At 45.5% G+C, this 14139-nt stretch overlaps 1 protein-coding gene and 1 long non-coding RNA gene across 4 annotated transcripts in view; one reads left to right on the top strand and one right to left on the bottom strand.

The window, feature by feature from the left end:
• Window positions 1-1201: 1201 nt before the first annotated feature.
• LOC125317358 lies at window positions 1202-12867 on the bottom strand. Its single transcript, XR_007200032.1, has 3 exons — window positions 11935-12867; window positions 5501-9811; window positions 1202-5399 (listed from the first exon to the last, which is right to left on the bottom strand). It is a non-coding gene; the product is annotated as an uncharacterized LOC125317358 (long non-coding RNA).
• Window positions 12868-12944: 77 nt separating this feature from the next.
• The window catches only part of RNF19A (ring finger protein 19A, RBR E3 ubiquitin protein ligase), a 57647-nt gene continuing 56452 nt past the window's right edge, over window positions 12945-14139 (top strand). For 2 of the 3 annotated variants that reach the window (XM_048286784.1, XM_048286785.1), the window contains exon 1: window positions 12945-13098. The gene's annotated coding sequence lies outside the window, so the exon portion shown is untranslated. Of the gene's footprint in view, window positions 13099-13637; window positions 13991-14139 lie in introns of those variants that run through there. The other variant, XM_048286786.1, reaches the window with a different exon arrangement.

The raw sequence follows: 14139 nt of genomic DNA, 5'->3' as shown, positions 1-14139 counted from the left end.
TCAAAAGGATACAGTAAATGCCATGCTGAGTGTGAACATCCACTGGTACGCCTCCGCAATCCTCTGTCTGACACATACTTTTTCACATCATGTTTTCTTTTGGAATAAAAGCTACTTGCTTATCAGCAGTAGGTACTTGAGTCTCTCCTCTTTTTTATATTAGCTAAAATAAATCTCTTGTAACCCTAAGGACATACCGGGGTCACTATTTATTCCAGAGAAGGAAGACAGATATGGAGAGAATTTCATTAAATAGGACCTTGAATTTGGTATGGGACACCAACTGAGTAGCGTGAAATGGGTTGTAGTATGAAACGGACTCTCCCTGGCTTCAGTGCTCAGAGATGAGTGGGGTATCAGGACCCAGAGCCACCCCTCAGAGGTCTGTGGAGGCAGGCTGAACCTCCTAGCTCTCCAGCCTGCAACCCAGTCACTTGGGTACTAAGGCAGGATTGACCAAAGTCTTCTTCTGAAAAAAGTAAATGACAAGCCCTAAGCACAGTTTCAATAGATTTTCTCTTACTTTCCATGCCTTCCTTTCATTGTAAAGGAGATTTTGTCAGAGTCATCTGTAACAGCTGCACTGTAAAATACCTCAGTCATGTGGCTTTAAACAACCCAGAGGGAAAAAAATCCCAGTTCTTTAAATAAAGATACATGTATTCTTGTGACATTTCCATACAATTGCAATTTTCAAGGAACCAAACACTCATTACTACACAGTTCTTCAGAGGCCAAACCTGACCTTTAGTCAGAACAAATTCCCATTTGGCTAGGCTTATTCATACAGCCTACAGTTCTGTTTGAATTCTACATTGACTGAGAAAATTTCAAACTGGACTGGAGAAGAAATTAGATTAAGAGTAGGACTATTAAAAAAGCCTACATTGGCAGAGTAATGGGATAAGATCCTTAGCCTTAGGAACTAAGTTTCTCATCCTACATGTATGTTCCAGAGATCTAGATTTGGAGAAGAAGTACTTTAGAATAGTGTATTGTAACTGTAGGGAGGAAGATGAGGGTAAAGAATGACTACAAAGAGGTTAATCAAACTAGGATTTAAAAGCCCACTCAAATGTCCAACTTTTCCATATGGTAGATCACAGGTCAGAGAGACTGTCTTGCAAATTCTGTCTCCCCTGCTTCCAGGGTTGTGGAAATCTTCTTTTCTCTGGTACACATTCACATAATGCCCCTGGGGCAGCTGTGTTCATTACTTCTGTGGAATACCATTTCCCCCCTGCTTTTACTAGAAGCTAGCAGCTGGAAAAGATGAGGAGCCAGCAACACAAGACAAGTCTGTGGGGACCACTAGGCAGCTCTCCATAGGTCACAGTAAGAAATTTCTAGACAGTTTGAAAAGAATTGGTCTCACTATTGCTCTGTGCACTGACACTGAGACATCATTTTTAGTTTCGGCAGGAAAAAAATATTCAGTAGAGTATTATATGTGTAAAGTTATGGCGGTTTTTTTCTGCATTTTCCTATTAATACTTTAAAGGCAGGTACAAACAAGAGGCAAATGAAAGTCCACAGCATGCAGTATTTCCAAAGCTGTATTGAAATCTTGGCCTTTTGGATAAGATATTAGAAAGCATGATTACTCCACTGAAAAACAAGAAGGGACAGAAGAAACCTGCAAAACACCAAGGGAAAAAAAAATCTCATTAAATTGGAAGGTATATAAGAGCTGGGGAAGTGAGCAAGCTGCAGAGAACTAGGAGTGCATGGCAGGGCTCTGCTCCAGCAAATTCTGGCCAAGCCAGTTGGAAAAGCTCCCCATATTTCCCAAAGGAAAGTGAAAGTCATCAACACTTTCCATATGAAAGAAGGGTAAGAAAGAGTTTTCTTCCGTGTAACTATTTTTAAACTGTCTTTCATTTACCTGGCTCTAGAGAATGGCACTAGGATTAGATATATACCAATGGCAGGTTTTATTTATTGATCAAAAAATTGCCAATTGAAACATTATAATGTGAAGATATCCATAGGCAGCAGGGATGAGGCAAAAGGAACTTTGAAATGGAAAATGCCCAGAAGATACATCTAGGTGCTTTTCTTTAGCAACACGAGTACTAGTCAGTTTGGACACCCAAAGATTTTCTTAACTCCTGTTAAGACATTACACATGGTTTTCTTGTTGCCCTGCTACTTAATTCTATATATGAACTATTGAGACTATTTCTCTGACATTGGTATATAAGTACCTTATATTCTGCCAGTATCCATTTCAGTTTCAGGAACTTAATATTTAGATATAATTGATATTCTTTCTTGCAATTATACTAGGTTAACAAGTTTAATTGCTCAACTTGATTAAGCTCAACTTCATTTGTGGCATAGAACTTCTCTCTTTTCTCCAACATACTTTAGCATGGTTAGTGAAGAGCATACTTTAGTGAAGTTCCATTTGCCCTTAACTTCCCTTTTCTATAGATAACAATCTATTTTCTCTAAGCATTCTGCTTAAATTGATTTCTCAACTGAATGCAATGTTTTGTCGTCTTCCTCAGAATTCTGCAACACTATTGAGATGGCCAGAACTGACAGCCTCATTGCTCTTGTTATGTGTGTGTGCCTATGTGTAAAAGAGAGCACTAGACCTTGCAACAAAAATATATATCCAAATTACAGATTCACTGGCATCATGTCTTCATACAGTGCTAAAATAATCTCCTGCAGTCTATATTCAGTGTTTCTGTTTATGCAACTTGTATTTTGCTTAGCAGTTAGACAAAAAGCAGGCCATCATGGGCACAGCATTGAGAGGATGTTAACTCTCTCCTCTCTGGATTCTTCCTAACCTATCAGTATTGAGGGTGATTCTATGAAGATCGTGAAAATGACAGTTCAGTATGGTACAAAGACCTATGATCTTGTACTTTCTCATTCTACTTATTCTAACCCTCCCTTAGTCCTGACATACTTTAAGCCCACATGGAGCGCTCTCAATGGCTGAGGGACCTGGCTGTACAAGTCCTGTGGCTTGACCCTTACTCTGGTACTGCAGAAGCAATAAATCAAGGTTTCACATGGAATAAAGAGGAATAAAAACCACCAACCAGCTAGCTGACATCTCTGCACAGAAAAAAAATCCTTGCAAAGAGGTTCCCTCACTGCTTCCAGTTGCCTGTTGTGATTTGGCTGACAGAATCCTCCAGCTGTGGAAATGGTATAAGAGTCTATTTGCAAATTAAACTATGTAAGCTATCATCACAGACTACTCATAGCACTTTGCTTTTAAGTATGAACATTTATTATATCAAATAATTCTTCAAGGATCACTACCTAGATTTTTAGTAACGCTGTGGAGAAACGAAAAAATGAATATTTGATATCTTTTCTGATATTTCACTAATTTGAGGACAGAATTCATCTTACCTAACCTTAACTATTCAAATGGTAAGGTTGAACCTAAGATCATAATCTGTGCTTTCTCTACACTGAAAGAAGAAAGGCAGATGAAGCCAGAAGGTGATTCATACAGCTTCTTCAGAGACTAGCTCACATGAGGCTACAGTATGTCACAAAAAAGTGACCTGCCTAAAATGTTTATACCAACCTATGTCTTCAGTGTCAGAATATAAACTGTTTAAGTATCTCCAGTCTTCAGAACACTATGGTTCATCCTTCATGTCCTAATTGCAGGTGGTCAGGCTCCAAGTTTTACTTACCATGGTAAGTAAAAAAAATTTTAAAAATTAGTCTTCACACATACTTATAATAGATTATATGAACCCAATTTGTGACACTTTTTCCTTTTTTGTCAGCAAAACTAAAATAAGCAGCATCCCTCCAAACCTTTGATAACTACATTAAACTCATTTTTGGGATGGGAACATGTTTCACGCCTGTCCATTGCAACCAAGAAAAATCTTAATGGTGACACTAGTTTCTAAATTCTAGCAGTACGTAGAAAGAAATTGCAAGTGGGAAAGCAACCACATCAGAGCAGTGGAAAATTGCAAGCAGTGAAAAGATTGTCCCAATAAATCTAGAATACTGCAAAAGGGAGAATAAAAAAATACAGAAAGCAAATAGGAGATGGCACAGAATCCAAAGATTTCATAAAAATAAATGTATTGTCATTTTGTCTTCCCCTTAGGCAGTGATACTGTTTTAATGTAACCAAGCAATACAGTTGTCACGACGCAGGTGCGGAATCAGAAGGAGTGTGTCATGAGATTGCTGCTGTCAAGCTGTAATTCAGCACCATGAAAAGGATTTCCACTGATGTCATTGGAGTATTTGTTGTCATGACTAAAGTAATTACTCCACTGAGCCCTGTCTCCAGTAGCAGGCAACATCTGAGGCTTCAGAGGAACCCTCTCCTATGAAGACTGAATACATGTGTGGAGGTGCATATTCTTCCCTGGTCAGGGGTTAGTAGATTGCATCGTTAGCTTGTTGTCTTCTTCAGCTCTGTAGTACATGAATTTCTTTTTGATCATAAACTTATCCAACCTTTTGTATATGTCAGCTAACTATCTGGGCATAATAATGAATTCCAGTCACCAATAACTTCAGCTTCTATATTTTATGGCCCAGACCTGACAGATAAATAGATGGTGAACTGGGATGACCTAAAGCTTAAAACACACAGCCCTGGCATTGCAGAGAGACCTCCACATAAGCAGAGATGTGTGTTGCCTGTTACTGTTGCAGGGAATAATTTTGTACCAAATCTCATAATCTCAGTATTCCCTAGGAAAGTGAAGGCCAAAAAAACGGAAAATTCAAGCAGCAGTGGAAAGACTAGGGTCACAAGATCTTGACCAACTCATTGTCAGCACTAATGCTACAAACACAGAGCACTTCACAGCCTGGAAGGCTGGTGAGCTGTTGTTCTTCACTGAGCTCTGTGCTTGCACAGCAAGCTGAACCCAAGTAGAACTGGTTCAAATGCATAGATAAGCCCCCCAACAACATCAGAGAGCCTGCCTACTGAGCAGTATGGCTGCCCTTTTGTTGCTTCAAGCAGAAGCCTGGACTATCTCAGTGGTTAAACTTTATCAAAACTTCAAACAAACAAACAAAAAATTAAACAAGTTTCAGTGCCAAATGTCAATTCTAACCCTTTAGGGATAAATGTGGTGCAGAAACACCTTCCATAAAGCAACGAATAGCACTGCAGTCTCCAGGGAGGACTCACTTCTGCAGGTCTTGTAGTAGAATGCATCTGCAGTGAGTGTAGGATTAGGAATGGTATCTGAAGGAGAAAATGATCTCCCATAAAGCAGGTGAAACCCTAACCCTTCCTTCTAATCATCCAGACTTTGTGACTCATTATCCTTGGGTGAGAGGAAATCTCTGTCCATGTATCTTGGCCAGAACTGAGTGCAGGGGGTGGAGCAGGGGGCACAGCGAGTGTAGTCTTAGGTGTCATGTGTTAAGTTGATCTAATGCAAAAATAGAAAGGAATCAAGGGAAAAAACCCTGTGAAAACAAGCCAAGGAAAAAGAAAAGGGAAAAAAGGAAGCAACACCAATACACACAGTACCTTCTGTAGAACTTGAGGCAGACACAGTCCTCAGAGAAGCCAAATCCTCTGATTCCTGACTTGATTACTTTGGGACAGTAGGCAAATTCTAGAATGAAAATAAAAAGGCTAGTTCTGGTTCCAGAAATTAACAAGCATGGCCTCAAACACATATATTTTTAAAATAAATTCTGTTTTCTTTTTGAGAAGGAGAGGCACAGTCAGCACATCATCCAAAAGCTGTAGCACCCAACTTGTAGCACAGCAGAGATGAAGCTGGATGGAGTACCAGCTCCTGGGGACCTTGTTGGACAGCAGGGAGAAGAAAACACATCACAGCATTTTCCTCACTTTGACATCAATGCAAATGCATGTAAAGTCCCCCACATAGGGCCTTGAGGTGAAGCCATATGAGGAGCATCTGAGGTGACGCATCTGTTCAGCCTGGAGAAGAGGACACTGAGGGAGGACCTCATTGCAGTTACAACTTCCTCATCAGGGGAAGAGGAGGGAAAGGCACCAATCTCCTCTCTGTGGACCCAGTGACAGGACCCAAGGGAATGGCCCGAAGTTGTGTCAGGGGAGGTTTAGGATGGATATTAGAAAAAGGTTCTTCACCCAGAGAGTGGTTGGGCACTGAAGCAGACTCCCCAGCTGTCTTGGGGTGATAGCACAAAGCCTGACAAGAAGCGTTTGCACAGTGCTCTTGGGCACATGGTGTGACTCTTCTTCGGCTGCTTCAGGTACTTCTCTTGCATGAGCAAAAGACATTTGAGACCAGCAGTTCTCTTCCAGTCACATAGCATCGTGGTCAATGTAGGCACGTCCTGGTATGCTGCCTATTGTGAATCAAAAGCAGTATTTAGAGCTCTCTGTCAAAGATTTCATTATGTACCATTACTGGGTAAACTCACAGCACTGCAGTCACTGCCCTCTTTGTGTGACACAAAAGAGGCTTGAAGTCTTGGAAACCGTTGGAGAGAGTATTGGAATTGGGTGCTCCTGACCACAGGAAATTGCTGTTATTAACTTGTGTCCGGAGTCAGCTTCATCCAAGGAAGCAAGAGTTTCACACTTCTGGAAGGCCTGGTTCTGGCTAGCCTGAGGAAGGAGAGACAACAGAGGAGACTTCTGGGCAAGAGGTAAAGGCCAGAATTGCTGCTTTATGAGGGTCATGCTGAGAGCAATCACAGTAAACAGAAACTTGCCAGTGATGTTGGCAGGAAGGCAGGCACAGTCACGATGCTCATGGCGAAATGGCCACCCCAGTGCCAGCCTCAGTGCATAGAGGAGAGCACTGTAGTTGTAGGACTCACCTGACGATGCTGGGGAGAACCAGGCTGCATCAGAGTGCTCTGCTCATGTCCTCTGCCCTTGGCAGTGGCTGGGGCTGCAGAATGTTTTACCATAAGTGGGAATTGCCAGACAATGGGGCAGAGATGTGTTTGCAGCTCCGCACGTAGAGCAAGCGACTCTCTCTTATGGCTTGTCTGCCCTGGTGAGGCCAGGAAGGACAACACACTTCTGAAAAGCTCACTGTGCACAGAGGTCCTGTGTCCTACTGCTGCCTGCTGTTGGCTCTCACAGCTATAGTATGAGAAAATGTGTTCCCTAAGCAGGGGCTAAAGGCAACTGCTCCTCACCACCTCTGTAGTTTTCATCCACCAATCCAACTGCACACAGCAATGCTCCTGGACAGAGCTCTGCTTCTGTGAGCACTTCTTGAAGTCAGCCAGAGGCAAAGCCATATTGAGTCTCTCCATAATGATGTGTTGGGACCCTGAGGTGCCCGCCTATGGCCCAGGATCCCATGGAGCCACCAGCCCCTGCCCAACGATGGGTCTTACTGAGCTAGGCACACCTGTGGGTTCATGTCCCAACCTGGCCTCAGCCTGTCTCCAGGGAGGTGCCCAATACCCAGGGCTGGGCCTTTCCAGGGCTGGGGCTGCCCCAGGGCCTCCAGCTGCCTGGCTTAGGGCTGGAATGGTGGGACAAGCCCTGGCGGCCAGGTCCTGCCCTGCCACCATGGGGAGTCCCTGGCCTGTGCTGCACCCTGACGAGATGGTTTTGTGGCCACAGGAGGGTCAGACGTTGTATACTCCCTGTCCAGCCAAGGAGGACACCTTGCTTACTGTCTTTATCCAATGTGTGCTCATGTGGGACATGTAACACCTAGCATGATCGCACATGACAGCATGTGACTGTGGGTTGTGTCATGTCATGCCTGCCCAGAATCCCTTCCTTCTGCTGTCCAGGCTGGCAGCTGGTACCCCAGCTGCAAACACACGCTGCCTTCAGGTCCACTGACCTCCTGGCCATGGACTTGAGGCAGGTCAGCAAACACTGTAAGGTGCTCTTGAGGAGAAACACTCTGCTTCTGCACATCCCACAGACAGTTGACAGAGGCCCCTCATTGTCACACAGATGGTTTATATTTTTAAATGCCTGTGATACTTAACTGTGGCATGAGGACATGCAGAGAGAGAAGGCCACAAAGGCCTGCTGCAACACATTTGGAGGTCCTGCACCACCAATAGCAGAGTGCAGCCACAGTGCACACTGAAGTGGGGCCCCTGTGGGCATCAAGCCCCTCCCTCACCAGCCTCCCAAATCCCAGTTTATTCATGAAGGAACCTGTAGATAAACTGCAGATGAGCCACCCCACGAAGAATTAGGCAGTAATGGGGCAGGACTTCGGGGTGCAGTGTGTCACCATGAAAATATGGAGGAGCTGTTTATGACTCAAAGGACAGCTCAATCTGAGCAGATACTTGCCCTTCATTTCAGTGAAGGTCAAGTCTAAATGCTCCCTGGCTCTGACAAAGATGGACTGTATATGCTGCTTGAAGGACTTACTTGAGAACAACTTTAGAAAAAGTATAGGTCTTCCCTGAGCAGGGTTATTTTCACCATGATTTTCATCTCTTCATATCTCTTCATTGTGATGAAAAAGTTATTTAGAAAACCCTAAAGCACTTTTACCTTTATGCAACATTTCCCCCTATCCCACTGTTCTCACACTTAAACCAGCAAAAACATTCTTGCTCAAGCTTTCCACAAACAATTTCACCTTTGGGCAGAGAATAAGCACATAACTTCTGAACCCAGAAAAACAGAAATTTCAGGCTGTTCCGACTAACAGAGGAGGAAAGCTCAGGAGACTAGAATGGAAACAGTGTTGTGCAACAGAAATGATAGCCTGCTGCTTTTTGCAGTATAACTCTTACTTGATTTTCATTTATTTCTCAAACAAATTGAAGTTTTGTAAGGATACTGACAGCGATAGCCAGCTGACCTTTAAAAATGGCTAACTCCAAGAAAATATACAGGCATCATTTTTGCATCCTGCAACTCCTTACCTCCAGAGCTTAAATATTACATCTAGAAGTAGAGTTTTAGGCATTTGAGAAACGTTAAGCTCACATAGTAGTCTTTTGCAGACTTTTGTAGTCTTGCAAGTTGAGTCACATCTTGTATGTGTTTAGGAGCATTTTTTTGGATTCAGGCACCCAGATTTCTCAACCTGTTTTTATTCTCTGTCATTGGGACTGGAAATAAACCTATTTATTTAAACAGATTTTCCTTCTTGCAGTAGGCATGTTCTAGGGACTGCAGTTCTATATATTATAAATGTTCTACTTTTACTTTTTCTTATTGACTACTACAGAAATGGATTAGATCAGATGACATAATTCTAAGATATCTGAGATGTTTGAAATGGCTATGGAAGCCTTCATCTTTAATGTTTTATGACATGCCAAAAAATTTGGAAAGTTCTCAGCTTGCACATTCTTTACTGGTATCTTGCCACTTTGTAACTTGGATCAGTGAGATTGCATCTACATTAGATAGCTCTATTTGTCACTAATCTCATTATCCTAGCCATGTTTTCATGGTACACAGGTATTAATTTTTTTTTTAAATCTACTGCATTCAATACAATTGATGACAATCAGTGCATGGCAAATAATCTTTCACAATGGGCAAACAGAAACCTGATGGTATTCAACACTTATTCTTGTCCTGTGCAATTTGTCTCTTAGCTGTATTTATATATAATATTTGTTATGTAGTGGTATTTATTAATGTTTCCTATTTTTGCGTGCCTGATCTCTGTTTCACTATCCATGCGTATTGCAGATATTTTGATTTATCAAAGGCTTTTATCCTTTCTTCTTTATTTGCAAGTCAGAATGCATTTCCATACTACTTTTTTTCCGGCAGCAAAATTGATCCAGACAGTTCTCTTCCTTCCCTATGCCACTTGTTCCTGCTGCCACATCAATCTTCTGCAATGCTTTTTGTGCAAATGCAGCCATCTGTGGGGCAACACTGTAAGACAGATGAGTAAAATCAGGAGTGCTAAAAATAAAGTCTCCAGGAAAAAAAATTAATTGACGAGACAGTTGAGCTGGAAAATGTAGGAGAGTGGTGAATCTTCCAACAAAGGGTGTTCTTCAGAACAAGATGAAAGAAAGATCAAGGACATAAATGTGTGCGTCAAAAGGGGAAGGTTTGAGGACAGGTTTTTCCCTAAAAATGATGGACTGGAGACCAGATGATGACGGAGCCTGCAGGAAACATGCAATTACCTATACAAAAATAGAGTTTGGCTTTGCCAATTTTATGTTGAAGATGATGGTTGAATATTCAGATAAAAGATTTCAAAGGGAGACTCAGATGTGGGATCAGAGACATGGAAACATTTACCCATCATATTTGATACTCTTCAAACATAAGTTTAAAGAAAAGACTACCAACACATCCAAGTCTGGCCCAAGGTGCTGATTTCACACTACCATATGAGATAGCAGTGTTTCATATGTAAATATCGAAATTACACTGAGGCCAGAAGTCCAGACAAGCAGAGATTATGAGAAGGATATACAAAATTGAGATGAGGTTGTCCATCTCATACCCTTTTCTCCATTCCTTACCATGGAGAGAAAAAGCCCTTCCTCAGCCCTCTGTGCTCCCCTCTCTTCATGCTGACATGATTTTTATCCTTCCACGTTTGACAGCATGTTGTGTGTGCTTATGCCTCCTTAGAACATACCAGATGCTTTGCTTGGAGGGCAGTATTTTTGTATTGTGATATAATACTTTGTACTTTTCTGCCAGCAACTGAATTAAATACCCACAAAGGTTAAATCCTAGATGTTCTTCAGAAAGTGTTTTGGAAAGACAGGCTAGTTTGCATTCTTAAATCCTGTATGCCTCACCAAATGCAGTGTGCATAAGGTATTTCCTCTCTGCTAAAGAGTTTGAGTAGACCCTAGTTTTCCTTAATACCTTTTTGTCATCCTGTTTTACAATAATAAGCTAGCAAGCAAGCAAGCAAGCAGCCAGTTTTGCTCTACAGCTTGTCTAGAAAAGGTTTTCTTTCTTCCCTATGATTTGTGTATTTGGTTAATTGACTCTTTTGAATACTTCTGATGAAAAGCACCTATTTGGCTGCAGGCTCTCTACTGCCAAGCTCTCAGGAGGGTGGCTGGCTGGAGATTTGCTTTGTCCCTCATCAGCTTCAAGGAGAAACCATCTGACCACCACAGTGACTGCTCAATGTCTCACTGCAGAATTTTAAAACACCTGGGGTCTGTTCCCCTCCTATTCTCCAGCATTAGCTAAGAGATTTCAGAACATTTGTACTGATGTGCTGAATCCCTCTGGACATTTAAAAACTAATACATTACTGCATTGCTTTGCTGGCTGGTTTTTGTGTTATTTGTAGCTGCACATTTGAGCTGGTAGAATGCTTTGCTGTTGCTATTCCAAAATTTGTTCACTATCCTATCTTGCTATTCTGTATGCTAACCTTTTTGTTTCTCTCTTCGTTGTCTTTCTGTCACACACCTCCATTCTTGTCTTTTTCTCCTTCCCTTTCTCTAATTCCCTTTTTCTGTATCAAATCCCATACATAACAAAATGTCCAAGACTTTACTCCACAAGTTATTGTATGCAATAAACTTCTGTATATCTTATCCAGCTGAACACAATGGCACCATTTACACGCCCTAAGCGACAGGTATGTGTTTGCAGTACTGGAGCCTGAACAACTCACCTAGCCACTGGCTTTTACAAGCAAAGAGGGAACTGCTGTGGTTTGTATACAACATGCCAAAATTCCAGTATAATCTCATTGCCTTTACCCTTACTTTCCACTTCCCCTCTCTGTTTGTTGTAATTGTCTATTCTGTCATTTCAGATTAAGTATCTCACCATGGAATGACTTGTATTTACTTTTAATTTGATGTACTGGAAGTAGTCCTATTGACTTAAATGGAATGATGCACATAAATAAAGGTAAGTATACGTGCAAGCTTTTAACTGATGGAACACTGCAAATCCCACAGGAAAAGCATGGTACATTTTATTCATTTTACTGTCTTCGCACACGTTAAATGCAGGCTGGGTGATTAATAAGTTTTCCCAGAGTAAGTTTTCAGGTTTCATACCAGCTTAACGGAAGAACCACTAGCCATAAGCACAGGATCAGCTCCAGTTCCACAGAATTCTGAGATGACATAAGACAGTATGAATGCTTAACTAGGAAAAAAAAAGACCAATGTAATAAGAATGTATGCAGAGAATTCTGCAACATGCTAGAGGAGATTCGGAATTGGGCCAGAAGTGGAGGTCAGGAGCAGCGAGCAGGCTGTGGAAAGAGGGCGGCAGCTACAATAGGGTTGCAGAAGGAGGGAATCCCGTGGAAGACGGCATGAAGGTCGGTAGCAAAATGAGACGGAGAACCCGAACTCAGGGACGGGTGAGCGATACAGGTCGGCCGGAGGCAGCCCAGGGCTGCGGCTGCTGGACGCGGGAGACCAAGAAGCCCGAGGCTGACCGCAGCTAAATGCAGAACAGGCCATGCCACGAAGGAAAAGCTGGGGGCTTCTGGGCAAATTCTGAGGCAGCTTCTGTTTCAAATGGCAAGGGGAGTGAAAAGAAGGTAAATCTGTATCTTACAGCACGGAAACAGGGTTTTGTCATTTTGGCAAATGAATCAGCGCTCAGCAGCACGACCCTATTGAAACGCCCCGATAATTCATTCTTCGCCTCGCACTTTTCCATTTCCATGGGTGTGAAGCCCACGGAATTGTACATACATATAACGTTGTACCTTGTGCTGCTGCTGCAGCTGACAGCGCTGCGGCGTCCCCCACCACGGGGGCAGAGACACCGCACCCACCCCGCCGGCTCCGAGCATCCCCCCCACCGCGCCGGGAGCGGCAGCGAGTCGGGGTACAGGGAGGCACCCCCGGCCCCACCGCGGGGTCCGCAGCGCTCCCGCCCGCCGGGGCCGCCCTGCCGGGGGCGGGCGAGGGGCGGCACCGCCGTGCGCGTTGAGCTCAGCGCGTCGCGGAAACAGACGGCCCGGGCGCCGCCTCCCTCCCCGGGCAGCCCCGGCCCCGGCCCCGGCCCCGGCCCCGGCCCCGGCCCCGGCCCCGCGTCGCCCCGCCCCGCCCCGGCCGGGCGGTGCCGCCCCCTCCGTTCCTCACTCACAGACACGCACACACACACACACAGACACGCACACACACGCACGCACGGAGGCGCTTCCTGCGCGGCGCCGGGCTCGGGCGGGCGGAGCGGCGCCGCTTCCTCTCGCCGACTCGCAGGTACCGGGGGTGGGTCCGCGGCGGGGCGGGGGGCGCCGAGGGGCCCGGCGGTGGCGGCGTCCCCCGGCTCGGGCCTCCGCCGGCGGCCGCCGCCCTGAGCGTGGCGGCGAGTGAGGGGTGGAGCGGAACGTCCGAGCCGGAGCCGCCTCTGGGCGGGAGCCCGAGCCCGCGGGGGGGAGAGGGCCCGGGAGCGTCCTGGGGGCTGGGGGGAAGTCGGCGGCGTCCCCCGCTGCTCCTCACATTGCTGGAGGGTGAAGTCATCGTGCCCATTGTCTCCCCCCGGGCGGAGCGAGCGGCCCGTGGTGGAGGAGGGGGGCACGGCCGGCCCCAGGGCTCGGGGAGCCCCGGGTGGGTCCCGCTCGGCCCCGGCGCGGCGGACGCGGTGTGTGGGGAGGAGCTGCCGCCCTCTGCCAGCCCGGGTGGGCCGCGGGGGCCCCTCGGCCGGCGCCGCGCTCCCGCCGCCCGGCAGCGGCATCGGGCCGGGGGCCTGGGAACTCTGGCACTCGAACTTGCGGGGCACCGGGAGACCTGGCACAGGGAGAGGAGCGCGAGCAGCTCCCGGGGCTCCAGCGCACTCCGGGGGCACCGTTCGCACCCTCCCCCCTGAGAGTTTCTAGCTGATCTCTCTGTGGTCGGTTGCCCGCCCCAGATCCGGTGGGTCGAAGGAGTGGAGGGGTTGGCAGGGATACTGGCATCTCGGCTGTGAAGGTGGTGGGGGACAAGCAGTGGGAATAGCCCGCGTCCTGCCGAGTGTTTTCCATGCACAGGTCCTTCTGCAAAGCTGGGAGTTTTCCACCTGGCAGTTTGCTATACACACACAGCAGCTACTGCAGGACCACGTTCGAAAGATAGGGAAGAATTGGTAACATACTGTGTGAAAGCCAGCGTGCATGTAAGTGAGCTGAAGAGGTGATGGCTGGCAAAGGGAAAGCGTCCTTCTGCCTTTCTTCTTCTGCTCCAGTACTGCCTCTTGACAGAAGGAAATGGGGCTTTGCCAGAGGGGGTAGTATGGAATGGAATTATGGGGATATGCCAAAGGGA

Source organism: Corvus hawaiiensis, chromosome 26 (genome assembly GCF_020740725.1).
Source record: "Corvus hawaiiensis isolate bCorHaw1 chromosome 26, bCorHaw1.pri.cur, whole genome shotgun sequence".
NCBI classification, from domain to species: domain Eukaryota; kingdom Metazoa; phylum Chordata; class Aves; order Passeriformes; family Corvidae; genus Corvus; species Corvus hawaiiensis.
Note: the sequence above shows the minus strand (reverse complement) of the source record. Positions and strands in the feature narration are given on the sequence as shown.